Source organism: Choloepus didactylus, chromosome X (assembly GCF_015220235.1).
Source record: "Choloepus didactylus isolate mChoDid1 chromosome X, mChoDid1.pri, whole genome shotgun sequence".
Lineage (NCBI taxonomy): Eukaryota > Metazoa > Chordata > Mammalia > Pilosa > Megalonychidae > Choloepus > Choloepus didactylus.
Window position 1 is genome coordinate 39,713,846 of NC_051334.1, and position 26,344 is coordinate 39,740,189.

Sequence of the window (26,344 nt, forward strand, 5' to 3'; positions counted from 1 at the left end):
CACTCTCTCAGGTGCTTGTAGCAGTTACCTGGGGGTATCATCTTGACCCCTTCACCTTCCTCCAGTCTACCAGCAAGGCAAATGATTCTATTTTCCAATTTCCATTCCAGTAAGACTGCTTCTCCCCATCCCCCCATATCCACTTTAGGCCAGGCTACCAGCTTTTCTTGCTTGGATTAGTATCATTCCAAAAGTGGGCTCTGTGTTTCACTCTCACCCCAGCTCTGATCCATCCTCCGCTGGCAGCTAGAAAGATCTTTTTCCAAACATGTCCGATGTCATTGCCCCACTGGTTCCCAATGAGCTTGGAATAAAACCCAAATTCTTTAACAGGGCTCCCAATCCCTGCCACTTCGTTGCTTGCTGCTGTCTACCTCCCTCTCTGAGGGCCAGCCACCCGGGCCTCTCCTCAGCTCCATCAGAGGGTTCCCCAGCAAGACTTATGCTCTGCGAGGGCAGGGCTATGTCCGGAGCCTGTATCATCTCTGTGTTCTAAGTTTGCTTCACCTTCCACCAAGGAACATATACAAACACAGTGTTCTCCAATTGTTCATGGCTATATTCCCCCAATTCCACCCCTCCCAGTGCCTAGGACAGTGCCTGGCACATCTAGTTGCTCAAAAAATAATTTGATGAAAAATAAATGAATGACTGAATGCCTAATACATTGTTGCTAATTGAATCAATAGTCTAGATCACGGCCAGAGAAGGAACTGCATTCGAGAAAACAAGAGAGCTGTGGGTGGGTGCTAAAGGAAAACTGAAATGTCTGGGCTTCCAGGGGGCGTTTCTGAAGTTCTGCTGAGAATGGAGGCAGAAGAAAGTAGGAAAGTGAAGCCTGAGGCCAGAGTGCCATCAGCTGCTGGGGAGGCCCAAGGGAGTCCCATGAGACCACAGGAAGTCCGTCTGCAGGTCCTTCTGCCCTAAGAGGAGTCTCAGGCCCTTGGCAAGCATGCTGGGAGAGGGGAGCCCTTGGAAGTCCTGTCCTTGCTAAGTGTTGCCGAACACTGTACCCAGGAGATGAGAAGAGGACACCCTAGTCAAGGGCGAAACAAAGCCAAAAACCAGAGCCTCTTTAGAAGACATTTCCTATTGCCAACCTTTTGGGCCTGGCTTGGTGGCAGAAGGCCAAGACCATCTTTCCTTTCGAGAACCTCAGAAACCAGAAGGATGGGTCCTTGGGGCAACTGGCATTCTGCTCTCAATTCCATCACTACGCTGCTTATGATAGCAAAGCAAATCCTTCTTAACGCTGAATAATTTGTATGTGAAAAAAATAGCTGCTGTTTATTGAGGGCCTTCGCTGTTTTCAGTTACCTTATTAGATACATTTCCAATTTATCTCATGTAGTCCCCCAAATAACCCTACAGGATGGGCATTATTTATATTTTACAATTGAAGAAACTGAAACTTTTAGAGTTGCACCCCCCACCCCCAAATACATAGCTAATGGAGCAGAGTTTAGCCCCAGAGTTTCTACCGGACTCAACCTATGGTCTTTCTGGTCAAGTACATTGCTTGTCTTACACGCACATGCACTGTTTCCCCAAATCTTAAAATGTTTCTGGGATCAGAGTCTACACCGCTTCTCCAGTTGGGTCCTGGCAACTTGCCAACGGCAGTAACTATTGTAAAAGGAGTTTCTTTCCGCAATCAGCAGGTCTCAGATGATCTGTTGTGTTCACCATGGGAACCTCAGAATTTATCATCTGAATAAAGATTTGCCACCCCCTGCCCCAGATAAGCCTTGAAACAGCGTGGGGCCAAGAAGTTCAAGGAAAGGACTTATTTCCCAGAACAAGTAGATTCTCTAGCTCTGTTTGTGAAGTTTCTGCACCCCACCAATACTAAATTATGGCTCCGTGTCTGGCAAAAGTATAAATCACCTCGCCCATTCACATTTCTGGGCAACGCTTTCCCCCTTTTTGAACTTTGATAAAGATTAATCTGCTTTTCCCATGGGAGAGCTATAGCAGGGTAGAGATGCTCTGATATGTGAAGAACCCACCACACACTCCTTCTGGAGCTGGAGAGCTCATGAGATTTGGGGAAAGGAGGATTGCTAGTTTCTTTCAGCTTAAAATAATAATAGCTAGAATTTACTAAGGGCTTACCATCTGCCAGGCACAGTTCTAAACACTTTACATCGAGAGAGAGAGATCATCTCATTTAACATAGAAAACTACCCCATAATAAAGGTACTATTATTATCCCCATTTTGCAGATGAGTAAACTGAGGCTTAGAGGAGAATTAACTTGCCTGGAGACTGATGGCTACTTGGTGGAGCAGCCAGGATTTGAACTCAGGCCCAATTTCCAGAGCCCAAGTTTCTATCCACACAGTCACTGTCCCTGCCACTCTGGTGAACACTGGAGACTAAATTTCAGACTTTTCCAGGGCCCCATAGTCAGCTTCTCAGCACAATCGAGTGCTTTATTCAGATCCAAAGGAAATGGCCTTCCCTGCATCCTGGCAAGCAAATGGTGTCCCCTGAGGCCATGAAGGCCGCGCATTTGTCCCGCAGGCCTCTCCTCTCTCTGTAGCTTTCCAAGACAGGGCCCTTTCCGGGTGAGCCCAGGCTAAGGCGCTCAGGCTGACTCCTGTGATCAATGTGCCGCTGAGTATTTCCTCTCTTGGCTTCTCCCTTGCTTTGGGGTTTATTTTACAACCACTGTCAGAGTTTCTCCTCCGAAGAGAGCAGCTGTGCACAGACTTGCGCTGTGGCCCTTCCTGGAGTAGGTGATGTCACCACGTAGGGTTCCAGGCTAACCCACCACCGCCACCAGCCAAATCGAAGCCTGCTCCTTGCCTTATTCTGAAAACACCAAAAATAAGGATTGTAGGGGAGGCAGTTAAATAGGATCAAACTGTCCCTTCCTCATTGGTGATTATATATCATTATTTCTCTCCCTGCTTTGTTCCAATCATGATTTCAGGCTGCTTCCAAAAGACACACAAACCCCAGCAAAGACAAATAGACGTGGGTCCTCAATGACCACGTATGGCCTGCTCCACCTCTCTGCCCCATTCCGCATAATAGAGCTGAATTTGTAACACCTTTCCAAAATGAGGTAATTCAGCTCTTTGGATGGCAACACTAGCTTCTTTGTAATGTGAGGGGGTGGTACATAGTAATGGAAAGAACTGGGGAGGGGATGAGAGAAAGTGTGTGGGGGGGTTCTTTTCTAATGCTGGCTCCCACCCCTAGCCCTAGTGTGTGACCTTGGGCAAGTCATTCACCCTCTCTGGACTTTGGATTCTGAGGTTCTCAAATGTCTCTGCTAATATCTGAGGCCCCTTGCTTCCTCCCACTCCCTGTGACGTCGAAGGGCACCGTCGTCACGCAGGCAGAAGCCCGCACTGCCCAGCTAGCACGAGGCCCCCTGGGAACTGCAGAGAAATGGGTTCCAAGGAAGCTCGCGCATGTGTGTGTGCAATCTCTCTCTCTCTTTCTCTTTCTCTCTCACACACAGATAAATCTCCCCAAACCGCTGAGACAACGGAACTTGAGTCATCTCTTCCCCCAAGGCAGGGGCACCCCTCCTAATCTTTAGCTGAAGAAACACTTTCAAGAGAGTGGGGGGAGGAGAGCAGCGAGGAATTAATTTGGGAAGCAGGAGTCAAGCCCCTCCAAACATCTCTCTCTGTCTCTCCACCCCCACCCCCCAGGATGAGCTACGTACGTTCTTGCCCCTTCTTGGAGTTCAAGACGCTCTTATACCCTGGCCTTACCCGATCCAGTCAGCCTTCCTTTTATTCCCTCTTTGGCTTTTTTTTTAATCCCTTGCAGTACCTCACAAAATGCCTAGTTTATCATTTGCTTAAAACACCGATTTTGTCCTCTTCCCCCATTCAGCCTCCATTGATTCTCTACTGCCTATATACAAGGTTTCTAAAAGTTTTTCTCAAAGTATTCCACAGGTCAGAGGAGGCTCCGGGGGCTCATCCCTGATCGCTTGCCTCAAGTGGGAGACTGCTTTGAAGACGGTGATTTTCAAAAGGCAAGCAGCCGCCCTGACACCGAGGTGGCCCACCAATTCGAAGTTAAGCAAAAGACTCCAGACTCAAAAGAATGCGCACAGCACAATGCCATTTATAGCAAGTTTTAAAGTGGGAAAAGCCAATCTAACGTGTTAGAGGTCAGGCTGGGGGTTACCATTGGAGGGAGGGACGGTCTGGGAAGGGCAAAGTGGGGACTTCCGGGCGGGGGGGGCTTGGAATATTCTACATCTTGATCTGGACACCGGTTACCTGGGCGTGCTCAGTTTGTAAAACCTCATCAAGCCATACATGTAAAATGTATGTGATTTTCTCCATGTGCACTGTATTTCAATAAAACGTTAAAATTAAAAATACACAATAAATTTAATGATACACAGACAGACTGGGGGAGAATAAGGCTTTAAAATGCATGTGTGCTCCGGGGCAGGAGAAGTCACTGCAGGATCCGGTGGACACCTTGGGTAGACTGTGGCTGTGGGGGTGGGGGGCAGACAGTGAGGAAGCAAATTTGAAAAATGAATTTAGCTCTGTGCTCCACAAATTAGCCAAGTTGTTTAGAGAGACACACCAGAAAGATATGCTCAGCCTTCCCCCACCTTTGCCCTTGCATCTTCCCCTCCAGAAACACCCCTGCCTTCTCCCTCCCTCCCCCAAACTTGCAGCTGCTCCCTGGTCCCCACCATCCACCTGGGAGTCACCCTTGACCTCTCCAAACCCCTCACCTCCCCAACCTAGTCCACCGCCAAATCCTCCTTTCCCTCGGCCGCCAGAGCCCCACTTGTCGACACACTCGCCTGTCCCACGGCAATGCCTTCCTAATTGGCCCCCTCATCCACTCCTGCTCCTCCGCAGCCCATTTCCACAAAGCAGTCAACAGCAACAACCTCACCTACAAATACTGAACGCCCACTGGGTGCCAGGCACTCTTCCAGGCATGGGGCACACCCTGGCGAACCAAACCGATGCCTGCCCTTGAAGCGCTGACATTCCAGCCAGTGACGGCCAATAAACAATATCAGGAACACATTATAAAATTTCCTCATATGGTTGAAGGCAATACGGGGCCCAGGAAAGAAAAGCAGGAGCAGGTAAGGGGCATCGGAAGGGCAGGGTGTGGGGGAGAAGTTTGCAGGATTCAGAAGGGTGGTCAGTGGATGCATCATTGAGAAGGTGAGATGTGAACAAAGACTTGGAGGCGAGGGAGTGAACCAAGTGGATTTCTGGGGGCAGGCCGTTGTAGGCGGAGGCTGGGCCAGTGCAAAGGCCCTGTGGCAGGAGAGGGCCCGCTGTGTGTAAGGAACAACCAGGAAGGATTCCAAGGCACCCTGCCCGTCCGTCCCTTTCATCACAGGCCTCGTCAGTGCACTGCAACCTATCATTAAGTCTATAATTAGCTCATTTGGTCCATCACATGTTTACTGGGTGTTTACTCTGTGCCAGGAGAACAGGACGGACAAGGTCCCCTATCCTATGGGAGACAGATCACAAACAGAAAACAAACAGAGATGATAACTTCCGTGGATGATACCTGCCGCGAAGAAGATAAAAACCGGGCAGCGTGACTGGGGGTGGCAGGAGGGAAGGGCAGCTGGGAAGGAGCCAGCTATATGAACATGGAGTGGGAAGTGGGGGGTAGGGTGAGTCCCAGGCAGATGGAACAGCAATTACACAGGCCCTGAAGGAGGATTTCTGGGGGCAGACTGTCGCAGGCAGGGGCAGAGCCAGTGCTAAGGTCCTGTGGCAGGAGACAGCCTGGGTGGCTAGAGGGTAAAGTAAGAGAAGGAGCCATTGGGGTCTTTGAGGAAGAGAAGGCAGGCCTGTGTGGCTGGAGCAGAATGGGCTGTCTCTCTAGCTGGAACATCATCAGTCCCACCAGATGGGAGATTCCTTATTGTTTGCTTTGTGGCTGCATCCATTGTCGTTTGCATGTAGTCGATGCTCATTGCTTGCACTGAATGAAGGTGTAAACAGGACATCGTGAAGATGTCATTTTTAGCTAAGGCATGGCCCAACTGAATGAGAGTGGGCCTTAATCTGGCCTTATGGACAAGACCCAGGAGTCACAGAGGTCAGAAAGGAGAGGACATCTCCATGTGATGGGAAAGCCATGAAACCCCCAAGGACTGCCGGCAACCAGCACCAAAACGCTACGGACCCGGGGAGAGAGCTCAGCCTTGCCAACCCCTTGATTTAGACTTCTGGTCCCTGAAATCGTGAGCCCATAAATTCCCATTCTTTAAGCCAACCCATTGGGTGGTATTTGTGATAGTTGGCTCAGACCAACTAAAATAACCACCTTCTCTGTGAACTCTTCTCGGTGCTCTCCAGCCATCCAAGAACATGCTGTCCCCTAACCCAGAACCTCAGAACCTTCACTTGGATGGTCTGCCTGGGCTCTGGCCACCCCTTGAAATGGTGGCCTCTGTGCATGTGTCCATTTTTACGGGGACGGGGTGGGGGTGGGGGGTTGGACAGCATCAGAGTCCCAGAGGGTCTGAGAGGCCAAAATCGTTTAGGAAGTGGTGATCCAAACTCCTCGATCTACAGATGAGCGCACAGATCAGGAGGATCTCAAACGAGGCCATGTGAGGCCACCGGCTGTGAGGCCACCAGCTGCAAGGCCACCACATCCACCCGATCTGGCTGTAAGAAGCCAGGGTGGTGTCACTTGTTGGCATTTACTATCTCCCAGCCTGGCCCCTGGCCCCTCCTGTATGGCTGTCCTTGCTTTTATCTGTTAACACACAGGAAGTACCTTGTCGTGGGTCCATGTCTTCCCTCCTCAGATCATACATTCCTTGAGGACAGGATCAAGTGGCTTTTTTCAGTGTTACTTTATTTAATTCTTTCCTTAACTCTATACACTCTCAGTGGAGGGGCTCCATGAGGGCTGGCTGCCCAGCGGGCTTTTTCCCCCCAAGCCCCAAGGGCCACGGAAGCTGTGGCGAAGGGCGTTAACTCTGGCTTGTGGTCAGAACTGCGGCTGGATATTCTTAGCAGCTTTAGACTGCCTGTCCCCAGGACTTAAACTCTCCTGTCACCAGGGCTTAGCTCCCTCACCACTAGGGCAGAGAGATTTTCTAGTTCCAGGCAGACAACTCCAAGGCACGGAGTGTGCTTGTTGCAAAGGCCCAAGTTTTGGGACAAAGCCCAATGTCACAGTTAGCCTGTTACTACCCTCTGCCGCCCCAGGCCTGACGGACCGGCCAGACTGTTTTGAAAACATGTTCTGGTTTAGCAGAACTGCTTGGCATGGTAGGAGCTTTGGGCCCCAGCACGACAGCGGTCTTCCCGTCTGACCTCATTCCCAAACCCTGAGGCAACTCTGGGGCCTGGAAGTCTCTGATACTTGCTGACCTTCCTTTATAGAGGTTTAAAGACATCCACTTTTTTTTTTTAAATCTTCATTTTATTGAGATATATTCACATACCACGCAGTCATACAAAACAAATCGTACTTTCAATTGTTTACAGTACCATTACATAGTGGTACATTCATCACCCAAATCAATCCCTGACACCTTCATTAGCACACACACAAAAATAACAAGAATAATAATTAGAGTGAAAAAGAGCAATTGAAGTAAAAAAGAACACTGGGTACCTTTGTCTGTTTGTTTCCTTCCCCTATTTTTCTACTCATCCATCCATAAACTAGACAAAGGGGAGTGTGGTCCTTATGGCTTTCCCAATCCCATTGTCACCCCTCATAAGCTACATTTTTATACAATTGTCTTCGAGATTCATGGGTTCTGGGTTGTAGTTTGATAGTTTCAGGTATCCACCACCAGCTACCCCAATTCTTTAGAACTTAAAAAGGGTTGTCTAAAGTGTGCATAAGAGTGCCCACCAGAGTGACCTCTCGGCTCCTTTTGGAATCTCTCTGCCACTGAAGCTTATTTCATTTCCTTTCACATCCCCCTTTTGGTCAAGAAGATGTTCTCCGTCCCACGATGCCAGGTCTACATTCCTCCATAAAGACATCCACTTTTAAGCAGTGACTTAAAAGAGGGCTGTCGGGATTAGAACTCCCCATTCTGGCCCTTTCCTTAAATCCCTGGGTAAACTGCCCTTCGGGATGAATCGGCCTCTCCCACTTTCAAGGAGATATCGTTTATTTGGCCGGCCACCAAGCTGTGTGGGCAGTGGTGGGGGACGGGGATGGCGGATAGGAAAGGGTCTGGGGACCCTCCGACAGAGCATCATGGGAGGGGGCTGTGTATATAGTCAGTTAGACACATTTTGGGGGGATGGAAGTATCTGCATATCCACCATCCGTTCCTAATGGTGTCCCAAGATGGAACTCAAGTTAGACTGCCCCGAAGAACTGAAGCTCTGATGGTGGGTGTTGGCATTGCCACCTTTTCTCTCCCCTCCCATCAATGTGGCTTCCCTAAGCTGCACTGGGTGCCCATCAGAACAGCAGGCAATGTGGCCAGGGCACCTCTTCCAACTTCTTTGCTTCTATGCCATTTCTTTTTCCTTTTTGCCCCTTCCACACCCTCTCGGGTCTCTTGGGGCGGCTGTATCTGCAGCTGTGTGTTCCCTTCATTTATCTGTCTCCGGAAGTGGAGAAGCAAAGCTTGAGAGGAGATACAGGCCAAAGTGGGGGAGCACTTCCTGGTGTGTGTGTGAGAGGAGGAGGGTTCAGGGAGGGAAAGAACAGAGAGCAGAAATGCTTCCTCTCTCCCATGCCACTGTTCCACCAGTCCAACGGCAGGTAAAAGTCAGGTTCAATGTCAAAATGCTGCATTTTGGAGGGTGCCTCCGAAGTGAGGAAAATCGGGTGTGGAAATGGATTCTGGGGGAGGGACAAGGGTCTCTGGGTGGACGAACAGGCCTCAGAGAAACTGAGCTAGGAGAAGCCTTCAGAATCCTCACTGGGCTCTCTGTAACTGTGGGAGTTGAAGACTTGGGGGGGAGGGGCGGTGGTTGAGCTAGGGGCATAAGGGGACCACAAAGATTCTCAAATCAATTCTAGTCTATGAACACTTATTAAACATCCCCCATGTTTAAATCAGGTGCTATTGGAATGAGTAAGCCATGCTTTGCAGGGACACTGCCCCTGGGGAAGACGCTGCAGACACCTTGCGACCTTGGGGAAAGCATCAGGTCAGAGGGAAGATGGAGATGGGGGGCTGGGGGGAAGCCACGGGGGACAAGTGTGACCTGCATGCCTTACACTATTCTGGGAGGCTGCCCGCACAGTTCACTCACGGCCCGTCCAGCCCATGGGAAGAGAGGTGAAGGAGTGCAATGGAGAGACTGGGAATGGAGGGTTTAGGGCCTGGGGTGGAAGTTTTTCTCTGTAGCCTCATAACTGGCAAGTACGAAAATAGCCCAAATAGTAATGACAGCAGGTAGCATGTGTGAGCATTTACTATAGTGTCTCATATAGCACATTAAATGTGGCCCCCAATTCTGTGCAGTTCCTCCCACCAAGGGGGTGGAGTCTATTTCCTCCCCTCTAGAATCTAGGCTGGCCCTGGGACTTGCTTTGACCAATGAAATTCGGCAGAAATGGGCCCGGGTGACTTCTGAAAGCTAGGCCTGAAGAGACCGTGCAGCTTTCTGCTTCGCTGCCTTGGGCTGTTCTGAGACGGCCATGTGAGGAAGCCAGTCTCGTGTACCAGGGGAGGAGAGGCCACCACAGGGAGAGTCACCCAAGCTGACAGCTGGCACCCCCAGCCAGCCTGTGCATGAGGCCACCTTGGACCTGCCAACCCAGCTGGCCCTCTAGCTGAACGCGGCTGCACTGAGTGAGCCCAGGGATGACTAGCAGAGGAATGGCCCAGCCAACTCCCACAATGGTGAGAAATAGGAAATCATCATTGTTTTAAGCCACGACATTGTAGGATTGTTTGTCACACAGCAGTAGCAGACCAATACATCTCATGTAAACATACCGTAGAAAGAGTACCATCCAAAAGTTTGAGAAGAGAGTAGGTTTTTAGTGAATATTAGGGAAAGCCCCCAGTGAAATGGGATAAAACTTTACCTAGAACTGTTTCTTCCCCTCCCTGGGTCTGTGCTTGCTGTTTGCAATTCTGGGGCACAGAGCACAGAGGTAACTCTCAGGAGGTAAAGAGACAGGGACCTCCCTTCCCGAATCATCAAGGATGAGAAAGGAGAGCCTCCATTTCTCTCTCTGCCCTCTAACAAGCAGCCCTGTCAAGGAGGCCTCCTATGCAAGCCAAATCCCCCAGATGTCTATTAACCATTCACCTTTGGGGTGCACGGCCTTATGATCACCATGAAAATGGCCACCGTTTATTAAGCACCTATACCAAGCATGAGGTGCATAGTTAATACACACCCTTAATGAATCCTCATGGAAGTATGGTCAAAACAAGTCACTAGCCACAATTATTTCCCAATTTTGTAGATGATGAAACCAAGACTCAGCGAATTTAAGCAGCTCTCCTGAGGTCACAAAGCTAGTGAGCCTAGACTCCTAAACTGATGGTCTTTCCTCTCCCCCAAGGATAAGGAGCTTAAGGTGGGTGGCACAGGGAGAAAGGGCATTCTGGCCCCCTTCTCCTTCTGTATGACCCAGTCCTTCTCCTACCACTCCTCAATGGCCCTTCCCTCCCGCTCAGACTGTGTGGGACCCCTGCTAAGTACTTACCTGGACCCCCTTGCTTCCTCCTCACGGCCTCGCTGGGAAGTGGGCCCCTTGTTCGTACTATTTCCCAGATGAGGAAACTGAGGCCCGGAGAGGCGAGAGGATGGGCAGCCTGCGGTACGGCCTAGCCCATTTGCTCCAGCCAGGCGTCCTCTCTCAGCCTCCCTCCCACCTGCATCACTCACCTGGATGGGCGGGGTGGGTTCACCCCCCTCGCTCTCCGCGGCCAGATGTCAAGGACAGGTGTGGGCCATTTCTGAGCCTCCTAGAAAGAGCACAACTGTGCGTGCTCTGGCAGCTGAACTCTTGCATCCCTGGGCAGCTGTGAGCCTCACCCCCTCCTGCTCTGAACAATGCAGTTGCTGAATGTGAGGTGGTGACCGGGAAGGGGCCCCCAGAAGGAAAAGCAGGAGGATCAGAGAGACCGGCTTCCTCTGCGAGCCAAACCCGGGCCCAACCAAGCACATTCTTTGGGAATAAGGGTGTGGTGTGAGCTGGAGGGGTAAAGCCGGCCCCTTGCTCGGAAGGGAACTCTGATCCGCCCTCTCCCCAAATGACAGCAAATTGTAGCCAACGCGCCACGGCTTCTCCCTCGCCTCTCCTGCCTTTCCACTTTGGCACCAACTGGAACTCGGCCTCCTTCTTAATGTCTCCTCGCCCTGAGGCACCCGGAATGCAGCCCTGGAAGGCAGTGCATCCCCTACCCCTTCCCCTGGGAGCTCGGGGAGCTGGCACCACGAGCTCCCGGGCCTCAAACTCAAGGGAGAAGGGGGACGACTCGCATTTGTGCAACACTTCAAAGAGATACGCGCACTGAATCTTCACAGCAACTGCATGAGAGATGGTGGGCGCTTTTAAACAGGTCTGCAAGTTAGTTATTCAATGCTCTTCCCCCACCCGCCACCCCAGAGTGGGGTCTTGACCCCCATTCCTAGGAATCCGGGTGAGCTCGTCACTGCCTTGAACGCAACAGAAGTGGCACTGTGAGACGTCTGTGGCTGGGTCACGCCAGGCCTTGCAGCTTCCTCCTGGCTCTCTGGGGACACTCACTTGGGGAGAAGTGAGAAGTCCGACTGCGATGCTGGGGATCCCGCCCACAGCCCAGCTGAGCCCCTAGCCAACAGCCAGCATCAACTGTTAAGCACGCGGGTGCACCATTTTGGATGCCCTGGCTGATATCGGACCCCAGTGGGAACCCTCCAGCTGAGTCCTTCCTGGAATTCCTGACCCACAGAAATAAAGCAGCTGCTTTAAGCAGCAAAGTTTCGCGATAATGTGACGCACGGCGAGAGTCACTAAAACGGATCACAGGAGAGGAAACTGAGGCTCAGAGGCTCCTGAGTAACTTGCCCATGGTCACATATCTGGTGAGTGGTGGAGCTGGGACTCAAATTCATTATGTCACAGCCCCTTCTCACCACACCCCCTGGCGTTTTCTCACTTCCTAGAAGAGAACATTCTTTTCAGATTCAACTGGTTTCCAAACCTAGCTGTGCGTCAGCCCGAGTCAGCTGTGGGGAGTGTTAAAGATAGAGATTTCCAGGCTCCACCCCAAGCCTACTGAGTCAGAATTTTCAGGCATGGGGCCAAGAATCTGCATTCCAAACCAGCACCGCAGGGGACACTGAGGCGGTTAGTCTGTGAGCCAGCGAGTGGGACCCACTGCTCAGCCAGGCTGTTTTAGACCATTAGAGATGACTGGCAAGCTTTGCTCCTGTCCACCTTCAGAATACATCCCTCATGATATAGGCTCAACTGATTAAATCAAAGCTCTCTTGACCCTCACTTCTGAGAAGTCCTTTCCATCCCCACACAATGAAGAGAACTTAATGGCGGTTCATTCGATCACTCCGTCTTTCTTGGGGCTTTCTTGGGTAACTCCTGTTAATACCGTGCTAGGCTCCTAGTGTCCCCGCCCTCTAAGAACTTACAACTGAGCTGAGGAGATAAGACAGGAAGTCCTCACAGAGCACCAGATGATAAATCTGGTGGTTGTGACAATAAGCACAAAGGGAACTGGGAGAATGAGAACTAAACGGGTCCCTGGAGCTGGGCATCAGGGTGTGATGTGGTGGCAGTTCTGGAAACAACAGAAGAGGGATAGAGTGGGACCAGATATGGAACTGGGGGCGGGGAGGAGAGGCCTTAAAGCTTGATCCAAATTTCCATTTTCTCAGTTTCCAAAAACTACTGTCACTAAACACTAAAGATCAAGAACCAAATTCCAGATTTTGCTGAAAATTAAAAGAAAACCACGGGCATTTATTTCTTAGGGCATTGGCTAACATATTCCCATAACGGGTTTACAGCAGACCCTGGGAGATTTTTAAAGGGAGAAAAATACTTTGTATTTGCCCTTCAAGAGCTGACAGTCTAATAGGGTCCACCAAAATGGCTAAAAGGAAAAGGGCAAAAATTCCAAGTGCCGACAAGGAGAGTACTCACATATGGCTGGTGGGAGCGTAAATTGGTACAGCCACTTTGGAAAACTTTTCGGCAGTCTCCATTAAAGCCAGACACGGGCATAACCTATGGCCCAGCAGTTTCGATTCCTGAGTATACATGCACCCAACAAAAATGTGTTCATTTGGTCACCAAAAGGCAGGTACACAAATATGCAGCACAACAGTGCTATTCGTAAACTGCCCAAATGCCCATCAAGAGAATAGTAAATAAATACAGTGCAAAAAAGAATGACCAGACTACGCTACCCACAAGCACAATGTTGAACAAAACAAGCCAGACACAAAATTGGTCCATACTGTAAGATTCCATTTCTATAAAGTACTGAATTGGATAAAACTAGTCAGTGCTATTTAGAAGTTAGGTTAGTGGTTACCTCTGGGAGGATAGTAGCTAGAAGGAGGTACAAGTTGATGTCTCGCAGTGCTGGTGGTATTTTGTTTCCTGATCTGGGTAGTACTGGCTCTGTGGGTGTGTTTATGGAGTTGTACACTAATGATATGTGCACTTTTCTGTGCAGTTCTTTTGTGTCAATAAAAAATAAGTCATCGTCATCCTCCAGTGGAGTCTAAATGAGGGCTTCGAGCACAGAAGGGCTTCTGGGACAGAGTTGCCAAGAAATTTACACTGAGGGTGACAAAGAAACAAAGCAAGTCGTGGGAGATTCAAAAGCTGATAAGTTCAAGGGGGACACAGTTAAAATCCAGCAAAGTTGCCAGTGAAATCAGAGACCAAGTGGCAATTTCTGGAACACCCAACCCACTCTATAATCCAACTGGTCTGAAAGGCGCGTTACATCCTGCTGGTCCCCCTTCCAGTTCTGGCTCAGGATGAGTTACAGGAGATGGATCACCTCACACACCTTTGGAGAAGGGAGCCACAATTCTCCCCAAATCCAAGATGGTCTAGACCTCTGCCAGGCCCTACCATTAAACTTCCCTGCCCCCGGCGTCTCATTCTTTCTGCTCACAAGATGAACCCTTGACGCTGCCACCTTGCATTTTTATACGGTGGATTCCTTTGATTGGAATTGCTTTGGGTAATGGCAATTAGACTCCATTAACCATCGGAATCAATTGGAAAGCGAGCTTCCCTTCCTAAAGGGAAAGGCTGAGTTCCAGTATTTGGCTGACTACAGCACCCTGGAAGAATTCCATGAAGGGAGGGCCAGGAGCAAAAATCATCACTTTCTGGAGAGGCACTCAGGGATCCTTCCCACATTATTCAAGGATAGCAGGGGGAAGGTGGGGCAGGACTGGGGGGAAAGAGGCTACAAGGAAGAGCTGGAATCTTCGACCTAGTGATCACAGAGTCCGAAGTCCTTACATAGCAGATGAAGCCGTGTCCTTAAACAGCTGATGAGGCCAGTTAAGGTTCTAGTTGGCAATACAGCAAGGCCCGGTGCTGACACCTCCTGGGTCCTACTCCAAACTTGTGCCATTCCAAGATGCAGCAAGGCAACTTGCTGAGTCTGGGGTCTCCTCTCTTGCCCTGCCTAGACCTTATAGCCTGGAGAAGCCCAAGCAAGAAAAAGAAAGGTCTCTATCTCCTCTCACCATTGGAATGGCCTGCAGCCTGTCTTCCCAGGTTTTCTGAGGTTGGCCGCAATGACCCAGAAGACTCTGATCCCGTAATAACTCACCTCAGGGATGCTAATATGTGATTATTGCCTGGATTTATTTAAATTTAATCTAAAACAGAAGATTGCCAGGAAGGCGGTTGTATCGTTTGATAGATGTCTTTGTGTATATAAATGTCATAGTTAGAGATACATAGTTTTGGTTTGAACCATCTGTTTCAGATTGAATTACTGTTCTCAATTCTTCACTCGGTCCTGTATCCACACCCTGTGTCACATGACTTTACGATCCATCCCACTGGAGGTGGAGTGTACTTCCCCACCCCACCAATGTCAGGCCACAGAACTTCTTTTGACCAACGGAGTGTGGGCAAAGTAACAGTGTGCCAGCTCTCAGCCTAGGACTTTACGCGTCATTGTGTTTCCACTCTACCCTCTTGTCCTTGGTCACCGCCACGAGAAGAGCGTGTTCTAGGTAGCCCACTCATCCCCGGACAATGGAAAACACATGGAGCAGATCCGGACCCAGCCCACACTTAGAGCCGAGCCTGGCTGAGCCCAGCTGAGATCAGCTAACCATAGCTGACCCACTGCCACGTAAGTGAGACATAAATGCTTATCAATGTAGGCTACTCATTTCAGGGGTGTTTTGTTATACAGCATTAATTGTGGCAGTAGCTGACTGACACACCACCCGAGCAAATTATTCTGTCGATCCAAGATTCAGAAAGCACAATCTACCATCTGAAAGGACAGCCCATCCCTCTTCTATCCCCTTGCTCTTCTTAGGGTGTTTATTACAGCCTGAAATAGTAGAATGCTTATACATTCATACATTCATTCTTCTCTAATTACGTTCCAGTGTGCAGCTCAACAGCTTGGTGACAGGCAACGTTGAGGAAGAAGACATTTGTGGGGGAAAAAATCTGAGAACAGGAGACCTCTGAGTGTCATTCCTGATGAGGGATGAGGGATTCTTCCCCCAAGGAGCCACTCCAGGTGGTTGGAACCACAGCGGGCCTCCAGAACTGTGAAAAGGCAGCAGGTGGCTCGGCCGGCACCATCTGATGTATTGGCAACACCGCAAAATTTCTGTACACTGTATCAGGGGTTGTCCTCAACCTTAGGAGGTTTCTCCGGATGTCAGTTCACTGGGGGGGAACTTCAAAGGGACTTACGTGGCTTCCAAGAGCTGTCAGAACGTTTGACTCTCTGGCATTGTGCTGGCATCACACGTTAATTAAATTATACAGCAGAAACACCACAATGCCAAGGTCGGATATTACAGCCATTAGAGCCTAACATTAGGCACAGTATTTTATAGCATAGAGCAAAGTATACCTTTAAACTCATTCCTTTATCTTTCCCCAGTCCTCTCTTGCCTCCAGCTCTCTAAGGTACCCATCTTCAACACTCCCCAATAGAAGAGCATCTTGGACAACTTTGTCTGGGGGTCCACAAGCCCCTCTTTGGCTTGCCAGACAGTGAGGGCTCCTGGGATGCATCCACTTGCTCTGTCTGACCCTCGACTAGACCCGAAGCAGGGCATTTGAGTCCGAGCTCCCTGAGGGAGAATAACATGTCTCTCCTGGGTCTGTCTCTAAAGCAAATGCCAGTTCATTCTTCTAAGGTGGTTCTATCAGCAGGGCAGCTACTAGCCAGGCTAGAAAATGGGAAGGAAGAAAAAAAAAAAAAAGACTTTCCCTCCAAATGTCTTTTTAATAAGCACGGCTAGAAACTCTCCACGACTGTGGAAACGGTCCACAGGAAGCCCTCGTTGCCAACACGCCGTTCTGCCTCAGCTTGGAGGCAGAGCTGAGTGACGGCAATTCTCCCAGTTAGGCAAGGAACAATTATGAAGCCACGTTCCTGGTTTCCTCAGGCCTCTCTCCCGGTTACCAGTGAAAACTCGGAAGCCATGAACTCAGGGCCAAATGACTGATGATGAGGAAATCTCCAAAGCAGACTTGATACCAAGTGTGTTTAAGTATCAAGTCTCACCAACACCTCTTCAGCACTTTCTTTAGGGCAGGCACTAGCTCAAGAGTTGTGTGTCCATCAACTAATTTAATCTCGCAATGTTATGAAATCAGCTGTATTATTACTCTCCATTTTACAGATGGGAAGAGTGAGGCACAGAGAGAAACCGCTTAAGGTTGCACACAGCCTTGGTAAAGTGGCCAAGCCGGGTTTTGAACCCAGGTAGTCTGGCCCCACCATGCAAACACCTGTGTAGTCTGGACTATTGAATCCCACAAGCTTTATTAAATGCCCCCACTAGGCAAGAGGTGCTGATAGCGGGCTGGAGGCTGAGGCTGGGGCAATGAACAAGCAAGACACGTATCTCCGAGGGCAAAGTATTCCTAAGTAACCCTGGAAGATAAAGTTAAATTAATTCAGATCTTTGAAGGGGTTTTGGATTCTTTCCAAGGGTAGGCGTGTTGAATAAATATACTGCTTTTGAAAATCTGCCTTCGTATATGGATGTTTACTGTACTGTTCTTTCAACTTTTTTGGGGGGGAGGCAGTTGAAATTTTTCAAAATAAAGGATTTCTTTTTCTTTCTTTTTTTTTTTTTTAACTGAATGGGCTAACTTGAGAAGGGTAAGCAAGAAACTGGGCAATTGAGGAATGGGGTGGGGGAGACATACTTTTCCCCACACTCCCTTTTATACCCATAGACTTTTGTGCTATGTTCAGGTATTGCCCAGAACGTCTGCTGTTAATGTGACACCATGTTGGGGGAGCCTCGGGAAAGAAAGAACCCCCAGCTCCCCAGTTCCTATTCAGCAAGTCGGCTGCTCAGAGTTTGGGGGAACCTTCGGCTATCCAGCTGTAAGGGGGAAGTGGGCAGAAACATAACGATCTGCCCTTTGGCGTAAAAATAGATGCCTGAGGAGTAAATCCAAGGGCTGCTCTTTCTCCCAGTTTTAGCATGAGCACAGTGAGGTTTCTGGCCCAGTGGGGCTCATCTCCCTTGGGATACTAAGGCAGGCCCTTGGGATACTCGAAGGAAGGCTCTGAGCATCCGCCAACCATAAGCACAGCACCCAGCAGATGAGAGAGGCTCTTGAATGCTTGTTGAATGAGTGGTCGGCCTTCTATGGAGGACCACGTGGCCCCACACTCTCCCCATTTGTGTGTGAGGGTAACTCTTGGGGCATGGATGTCACACATCACAAGTCAGCAGTGTTTCCTGGCCATGATGCATGTAGAACATGGCAGTATTTTTTATGGCGCACAAGGGTCCGAGGCCCGAAGCTAGCTGGCAGGGGACTTGGACCACCCCGAGGCCCACCAGGCCACCCTGAGGGGCTGAGGGGATCCCCATCCCGGCGCACTGGCAACCCGATCACTCTTGGGAAGTTCTGGGTTAGGGGATTCCAGAACTGGAGACCTAAACAGGGACGGGGGCGGGGGGGGGGGAGGTCTGAGAGGGCTGCTGTCGGGCAGCTGGGCTTCCCAGAGCTCGGGCTTGGTGAGGGGGTGTGCCCAGGTCTGGGGGGCGACAGGGGCCTGAGTGGTGGGCTGGAGAGGGCACGCTGCCAGCTCTGGCTGGCCCTGAGCCAGGAAGTCTGACTGAACTTGGGCCAGCCCTGTTGGCCCACAGACTCTGTAAGCTGAACCGCTCCAACGCTCCTCGCTGCCTTTGTTTTCACTTCCCCACAGTTCTCCCTTAGTGTTTAGGAATGCGCTTTGAAGGTTCTAGCGTGTTTCACCTTCTGCTTAGGGAAACCAAGAGCAGAGGCTAGGCCCAGGCCAGATGGCTCGAGGGAGGGCACCTGTGATCACACTGAGAGCACCCCAAGGGGCAGGTGGAATGGGGGGGGTAGAGTGGTGGTGGGGGGAAGGCACTAAGCCAGCCCCCCTTCTTCTCTGCCGAGCAGCTCTGCTTCCAGGGCTAAACCTTGGAGATTCTCGGGTTTGTTTTGTTAAGGGAGGCGGTATTCCCTCACCAGCTCCCCTAGAGAGCCTCCATTTGTCCAGGAGCTTTGGGGAGTAAGCTACACTCTTAAATGTGTCCAGGGTAAAAGAGAGAACTGCAGTGAGGGCTCCAGCTTGAAAAGTTGCCTCCTCAATTTGCATTAGAATTTTCCCAGCTTGCCTTGGGAAACAAAGTCAGGCCCTCCAGGGAAGGTGAAGTGAAGGGCTTGGGCCCAGGTGGCCTCTCTCCCATCCCCACCCCTGGGAGAACCAGCTCACATCTGCTTTATGTAGAGGGGTCCCTCGCTATGCCCCCCCCCCCCCCGGCCTCACTGCATTTAAAAAGTGGGACCCTGGAGAGTGGTTGTGTTCCTTCCCCCCCTTTACTAGCCCCCTTGCCCGCTGCCCTTTACGGTCTTTGGTGTATGGTGTATCTCACCAGTCTTCTCTGTTCAGTTCTTTGAGAGTTCTTTGAGGGCTCACACTGCTGCAGCCTCCACATGCTTTGAACACTGTGAGTGCTCAATATAAACGTTTGCTAAACGACTAAAAGACTGGGCCACTGAAGTGATCTTGAGCACCCTGGATCTCTCAGGAATGTTGCTTTCTGTTTACCCTCAGCAAATCCTGGGCATGGTACATTAACACTCCTGCTGAAATCAAGAAGTGGACCCTGCTTCCTCAAACGGAGAGCTCTGGGTTCTGGACTCCCTTTTGCCACTAACGTGTGGCCTTGAGCTAGTGTTTCCGCCACTCTGAACCGGTTTTCTGAGCTGGGTGGAATGGGGGAGGCGGGCGGAGCGTTCCATAAAAGCCCTGGCAGACCTTCTAAGGGATTGGCGTACACTCCTGTTTGCAGGCTGTCCCTTTACCCCAAGGCTGGGCCATTTCCATCCTGCCTGGGACTAGGTCTTAGTGGCCTCTGGCCTACCCCGCCCCCCCAATCTGCTCACTGGCAGAGCCAGGAGCTGAGTTGTTCCCCCCTCCCCGCCCCCTGCCCAGCTCCGCTGCACTCTTGTTTAGCTTCCCGACACACACCTGATCCTTGGGCTCCAGACGCGTCTGTTTCTTTCTGTCCCCACGGCCATTTCTACAGCTCCGTCTCCTGTGCACGACGGGGCCATGGCTCACGAGCGAGAATTCCAATGCCACGGGGGCACCCGAGTCTTCTTTCTGCAGCCAGCACTGTCCATTTGGAAGTGTGGCAGACCCCCCTCCCACCTGGCGGGGACACGGGGCCCTGTTCCAAAACGCCTGGGCAACGGATTTTCTCCCCCTGATTTCCACTTCTCCTTGATTTCAGCAGGAGTGATAATGTACCACGCCTAGGATCTGCTGAGGGTAAACAGAAAGTGCAATCAGACATGGGGGGAGGGGGGTCCCTTCCTCCCTCCTCTCTCTCTCTCTTTTCTCTCTCTGGGAAGATTCACTTTCGCTGTCTAGGTAATGACTGCCTTCCCCCCTAGCTTCCTCTCAGCCTCTGTATATTTAGTGCACATTGCCCTGGATAGAGTTTAATTAGGCACCCATACACCCAGGGGCAGGAACCGAGGACCCCCTCTCCGATTGAGCCTGAGCAAATGGGGCCCTGCCGGGACGCCGGAGCCTGCAGCCAGCCTCCCCCGGCTGGTAAGTGATGGGCTGCCAGCAGGTAGAGGAGGTTGTCCATTCTCAGCTAATGATCGCCTTAGGCGCCAAGTGATGGAAAATCCAGGCGGGCTGGCGAGCTGCAGGGCGCAGCCGGGGACAATTGTATGGACCAGTTTAACATGGCTGGGGGAGGGATGACAGAAGGAATGCTGCGTGTGTGTGTGTGTGTGTGTGTGTGTGTGTGTGTGTGTGTGTCTGCGTGATTCCTGGTCTCCTTTCTCTCCTCTCCCTGCCGCCTTTCCCTCGTTCTTGCTCGGTTTTCTCTTCTGTTTCTAGCCCACGCAAGTTGAAATTAGAAAGGTCTTTGAATTCATTTACTTGTTTTAATAAAGACAGCATTTTTAAGCGGCATATTTGCAGCAATTGAGTGTTAAACTAAACACCAAGCCAACTAAATGTGTTAGGGGGAAATGAAAAGTCAGTTTACAAGAAACATATAATTAACACGTTCTTTGACTTTCCCTAAGCCTTTGTCTGGCTGAGGACAAGACAGAGAAACCATAATCAACTTTAATAAAATGAAAGATGGTGTCGAGGCAAAAGGGAACCAAAAAAGTTTGGGGTGGGAAACAAAGGCCGAAGAGAGGATCCTTGAGTTATACTAAATATGTTTAAAAAAAATAAATCTTTGTTTCCTTATTTGTAGTCAACAGCCATTTTCTCCATCCAACTACGAAGGCTCTAGAGGGTTCCATCTGGACCGTGCCTGTTAACAGCGGTGGAAAGCTGAGACCTGGAGAGCGGAGGGCGGAAGGTGGTACGAGCAACCCACAGAAGATACTCGGGAGTTTCAGCAGGCTGAGAAATCCAGGCAAATGGAAATTACGATCGCCCAACACTGGAGTCTTCACGTGGCCTGACTTCCAATAAACTGCCCCCCCACACACACACACACTCGCCCCTCGGAGAAAGTGAAATAAGACATTAGACTTTCAATAATCTCATATGGTGATGATCAATCAAAACCCAGAGGAGAAGGTCAATTTATAGAAATTGTATCTGCTTCGCTGGGCCGTTGGAATCAGGGAGCTGAAAAGAACACTGTGCTTGGCCTTTGATGTGTGGAGTTACCCCCAAACGACAAATGCCAACAAACATTGCCTGTACACGCGAGGTCTTTTCAAAGGGACAGGATGCTCCCAGAAAGGCCAGAACTAGGTGGATCCCTGCGGGGACCTGCCGAAAGGCACAAGCACATGTTTAGGCCACATCAAAGCTGTTTCTTTTTATTATCTTTTGGCTATTTTAAGTTGGAGTTTCCATCTTTCGTGTTTGTTTTATCGCCAGTGACGTTTATTTACTGAATTAACTTTTAATAGACCCTCTACTTTTTTCTTCAAAGTTGGTTTCTAAGACTTGGGCCTTTTTAAGCCAGGACTCCTCTCGCCTTTGTGACCAGCTCTCACTCCCCGGTCGGGGAGGTGAAGGGCTCAGCCTCTGTTAACTCCTTGCCTGCTGGTGTATTTCTCTGTAGTGACTAATCACCTCCTTTTGATCATTGCCAAGTTCTCAGGTTGAAGGAAGGAGAAAAGACCCTTGACCACTCTGGCTGGCTTTCCACATGAGCCTGAAAATGTCGACAAATTTGAAACATCTGCCGGGCTGCTTTGGTCTGATTGCTAAAATATGCCGACCTCAAGCCCCCTCCCCCCCCGCCCCTTTTAATCTGTTTCATATTCACAAATTAAGCATTTAGTCTGGGTAATAAATCAGGGCGGTTTACGAGGCTCACACGAGACAAACAAGCGAGAAGGGCGCAACACAAGCCCCTGGAAGCGGAGAGCGCGGAGCTGCCAGGAGTCGGGAGCTCCACGCGCTCCAGCGCCGAGAGCAGCCCCCGCGCGCCCCGCCACGTCGCCAGCACCCGCACTCCGGTGGGTCCCCGAGAGGGCGGGGGCGAGCCCCAGCCTGGGCCCGCGTCCCTCGAACCCTCCGCGCACACCCGCCCAAGCCCTGGGGCAACTTGGCGCCCCCGCCCCGCTGGGGAGGGGCCGCTGGCAAAGGCGACAACCTCGCCCGGCACACACCCTGTGGTGGGCCCATTAAGCCTCTCCCAGACGAGCAGGCTGGGTGCCCCTCCCCCACCGCCTCCATCCGGCCGGGCTGGGCCTTAAAGATCCCAGGCCCACACTCGCCAGAGAAGCAAAGGACCCCCTCCAGTCCACGTGTGACCCCCTCTGAGCCTGGGCGCGACGCACCTCCCACCCACCTCCCTCTCTCCGCGCTGCCTCCTCGCGTGCTTCGGTCCCAGCATCCACAAAGCTACTTTCCCGATTCAGATTGGGGGTGTGGGGGGGGAGTCTCCCCTTTGGGAGGGATCAAGGCTTAAGAGGGACATGGGGAGGGGAGCAAAGGCACACACAGGGTCCAGGGCCCCGGGATCACCTCGTGCTGGCCTCCCTCGCTCTGCTATGCTCAAGTTCCCTATGGACTGGCATTCCCGATGCTATCGTGGGACGCCGCTGCGGAGACGCCGAGGGCGGGAAATCGCGAAGCCGGAACCCGCAGCCCACCCTGGACCTGAGCGGGTTGGGGGGGGGGGCGGTTGTAAGCAAAAGAACGACTCGCCTTCCCCTCAACACAGTGCACACGTCGCCCTTCCTCTCCTCCCCTAGCACACATTCCGACTGCGAAAGCCATTACCGCCGGCGCGCGAGAGACTTTTTAAATATTTACAGCCCGCTCTCCGCACGGTAGCCTGATCCATCTTGTGGGCGCGGAGGCGGGGCGCGGGCTCCACTCCCGAGGAGGCGCGGAGCCGGAGCGGGGGGCTCCAGCCGCCTGCCCCAGCGGGCCCCGGGTCCTCTCGGAGCCCCCACCTTGCTCCCCCCGCCCCCCGCCTCTAGCCGGGGCGGGGGCCGGAGGCTGCGCGCGGCGCGCCCGGGGCCCAACCCGGGCCCGGGCGGGCGGGGGGGCAGCGTCCGAGAGGAGGGAGGGCCGGGAGGTTGATTTAAAGGTTCTCACCGGGAAGCGAGCGAGGCACAGACCTGAGAGCCGCCGTGCGGTGAAATCCGAGGAGCTCTCTTGGCGAGGAGGGGCTGTCAGAGGCCATTTATCTCTCGCCAGAGTGGAGGCTCGGCTCCCACACCGCCCGCGAGTAACAATGGCAGCGATCAGCAGCTCTGCACGCGTTTCAGTGCATGAATGGATTGCGGAAGATGCCTGCGCTCCGCTCGGCTCAGAGGGCTCTCGGAGCGTCCCCTCCCCGCCCCCGCCCCCCACCAACCCCGCTTCCCGGACCGGAGCGGGAACCTCGCACCTCTGGGTTCACGAGGCCGGCCCCGCGGCGCGATCACTCTTGCACCGAACCCCCCCACACACACACACACACAAACACGTACACACACCTCCAGCCGCCCCTCTCCCCGTCGCCGTTCCCAGGGCCTTGGCACCCCGCCACTAAGTGTCATTATGGGTTGAAACTTGACACAAGCCTTCCCGGCCTCCCCGACGCAGACACCCTCGTCCGCCCCCTCCCGCCCTCGCTCCCCTCGCGGCAAGTTTACTTTCAAGGAGTTGGGCCATGTTTCCGCCTCAAAAGCCGGCCGTGTGCGGGCCCGGGGTGGGGGTGGGGCTCGGGAAGGGGCCTTCACCTGCCCCGGAAACCCCCTCCCGCCCAACTTTGTGGCGGCTAATCCACCGCGAGTCCCTGCGATCGGCACGCACACACACACAGCGGGCACCCCCACCCGGGGCCCGCATGGCCCGCCAATTTGAGGATCAGAGGCAGAACCGTGCGCCCAAATTCTCCTTCTCGGCAGTTTACAGTCTTGGGGGTTCTTAGAGAACCACAAGACCTCGAGGCCCGCCGCAGAAGTGTTGCCCCTCGACTCTGCAAAGTAGGTCTCATAAAAAAAGGTCCCCTCCAGCTGCGGCCTGGTGCTAGGAGCAGCGGGGAAGGCAGTGAGGGAGACCCCGAGCCCTCTTGGGTGTGCTTTGGGGAATCTAAACCAGAACCGCGGGGATGTTTCTGTCCCGGGGTTTGCCGAGCCCCCGGAGGCATCAGCGGGAGCCGGGCAGGGGGTGCGGCCTTGCCTGGGGCGGGAACACGCAACGACCCCGAGGCAGTGCCAAGTCACCCACGGAAAGTGGTCGAGCTGAGCACGGATTGCGGGAAGGCGGCCACACACGTGTGCAAACAGTGAGCCTGCGTTAAAAGCCGAGACTGCACTTGGAGAGGCAGAGCGCGACCGGCCGACCCAGGAAACTGGCGAGGACAGGCGAGAAACTGGCAGCGAGATAAAGTGGGAGGAGAGAGCCCGGGAGGCTCAGCCGCAGACCCGGAAACGCAGGCGGCAGCAGCAGCCGCCCGAGCCCCGACGCCGAGGCGTGCGCAACCAGGCCCTGCCTGGCAAACCCCCTTCGTGCGCCCAGGGACGCGGCTGCGGAGTCCCGGCGGGGCCTGTTGCCAGGGCTGATCTCTGGCAAGCCTAGGGCCCTCCCAGCAGTTGGCCGGGCCCCCGAGGTGATCTTTACTGAGCTGGACCCCTCTGATCCCTGCCCCTCCCTGAGTCCCGGACAAGGTTGGTGAGTTGGAGGAGCTCGGCACTTTCTCCAGCATGGCCCTCGGAGAGCTCGGGTCTCTGCGCTGGGGGACTCGGGCAACTGTTTATCTTGACTTGGCTGAGCAGGAGGACCCGGCCGCCACCCTCCACCGACTTTCCATCTGGGCTTCCGGATCACAAGACCCTTTCGGCACAGCCCACGCCCTGACCTTCCAGCAATCAGGAATCAAGGGTGGATTTCCCGCAACGAAGAACAGTGTAATGCGGGAACAAACCACCAAGCTCGCGTTCTCCGCGACTGCCCCCGCCACCGCCCGCACACTGGGCCTGGCGGCCTCCCGGCTCCACCCGCCCCCACCGCCACCCGCCTCCAATTCTCGGCTCCTGCGGGCCCCCGCAGCCCTCGGCAGCGGCCGCGGAGCGCTCCTCTCCTCCCTCGGATGAAGGCGAACACTTTCCCGCGGCTGTTGGCTTTGCGCACACTCGATGCACCCACCCCAACCGCGCGCGCGCGCACTCTCTCTCTCTCTCTCTCTCTCTCTCTCTCTCACACACACACACACACACACACACACACACACACACACACACACACAGAGTCTTTTTCGCCCTTCCTGTCTCCCTGCTGGGCGTCCTCGAAACCTGACTGCCTGGCACGAGCGCAGTCACTGCAGAGCTGGGAGCCTGGGAGAACAGGTGGAGGGAGAGGGGGAGAGGGCCTTCATGGAGGAGGGCGACCACGTCAGAGAGAGAGGGAGAGAGAGAGGAAGCCAGCCGGGAGACACTGCCTGCAGGAGAGGAGGAGTATAAAGGGAAAGCCAACACTTATCCCTCAGCCTGCCGACTTAGGGCCTGACAGTTTACAAAAGCCTTTTCCCTGAATATTATCTCATTTGTGCCAGCCTCGCCACCGGGCTGTGAGAGAGGGAGGGCAGAGAGCACTACCCCCATTTGCAGAGGAGGGAAAGGGGGCCCAGAGAGGTGCTTAAGAGTGGTGGTTAAGAGAGGAGGGACAAGGTCACAGAGCTGAGTGGTGAAGGAGGCCTTGAGGCCTGGGGTTTTCTGCTCTGAAGTCCACTTTCCTGTTCAGTGGCTCTGTGTGTGTCCCTCTCTGAGTAAATATGGGGGGGGGGGGGCGCTGCCGGACAGGAATGAACGTCCAGTTGGGAAAGTACAGGAAGGAAAGTCCACACCGCTTCCTCTGCCCGGCTCTCACACACTGGCCCCTGCTTTTTCCACAGCAACCCAGCAGCCTGGGACCTGGGCCCCCCAACCCACCAGGCCCCGGGCCGAGCCCTTAGTGCCTGGCTCTGCCTCCAGAGTGGCTCTCCCAGAGGTCCTGCTCTGTTCCTCCACTCAGCCCTCCGCTCTGCCTGTCATCCCCGCCCACCTCCCCCAGCCTTGGCTGCAGGCTGCCTTGCGTCCAACTGTGGTTTCCGGGCAATAAAACAACTATTAAAGTCTCAGGCACAGCTGGTGATTTGCATCACATCCTTTCGTGCATGGATTCAATATTTAATACACAATATTGAATACGAATATTAAAAATCAATAGCTGGGGACCCCTGGGGAGGCGGCACAGTGCGATCTTGCT

General features: G+C 52.7%; 1 protein-coding gene across 2 annotated transcripts in view; it reads right to left on the reverse strand.

Moving 5' to 3' along the window:
- BCOR (BCL6 corepressor) overlaps window positions 1-26,344 on the reverse strand; it is a 112,824-nt gene that overhangs the window by 59,773 nt on the left and 26,707 nt on the right. The window contains exon 1 of one of the 2 annotated variants that reach the window (XM_037821126.1): window positions 23,233-23,347. The exons of the other annotated variant lie outside the window; for it this stretch is intronic. The gene's annotated coding sequence lies outside the window, so the exon portion shown is untranslated. Of the gene's footprint in view, window positions 1-23,232; window positions 23,348-26,344 lie in introns of those variants that run through there. 2 annotated transcript variants of the gene reach the window in all.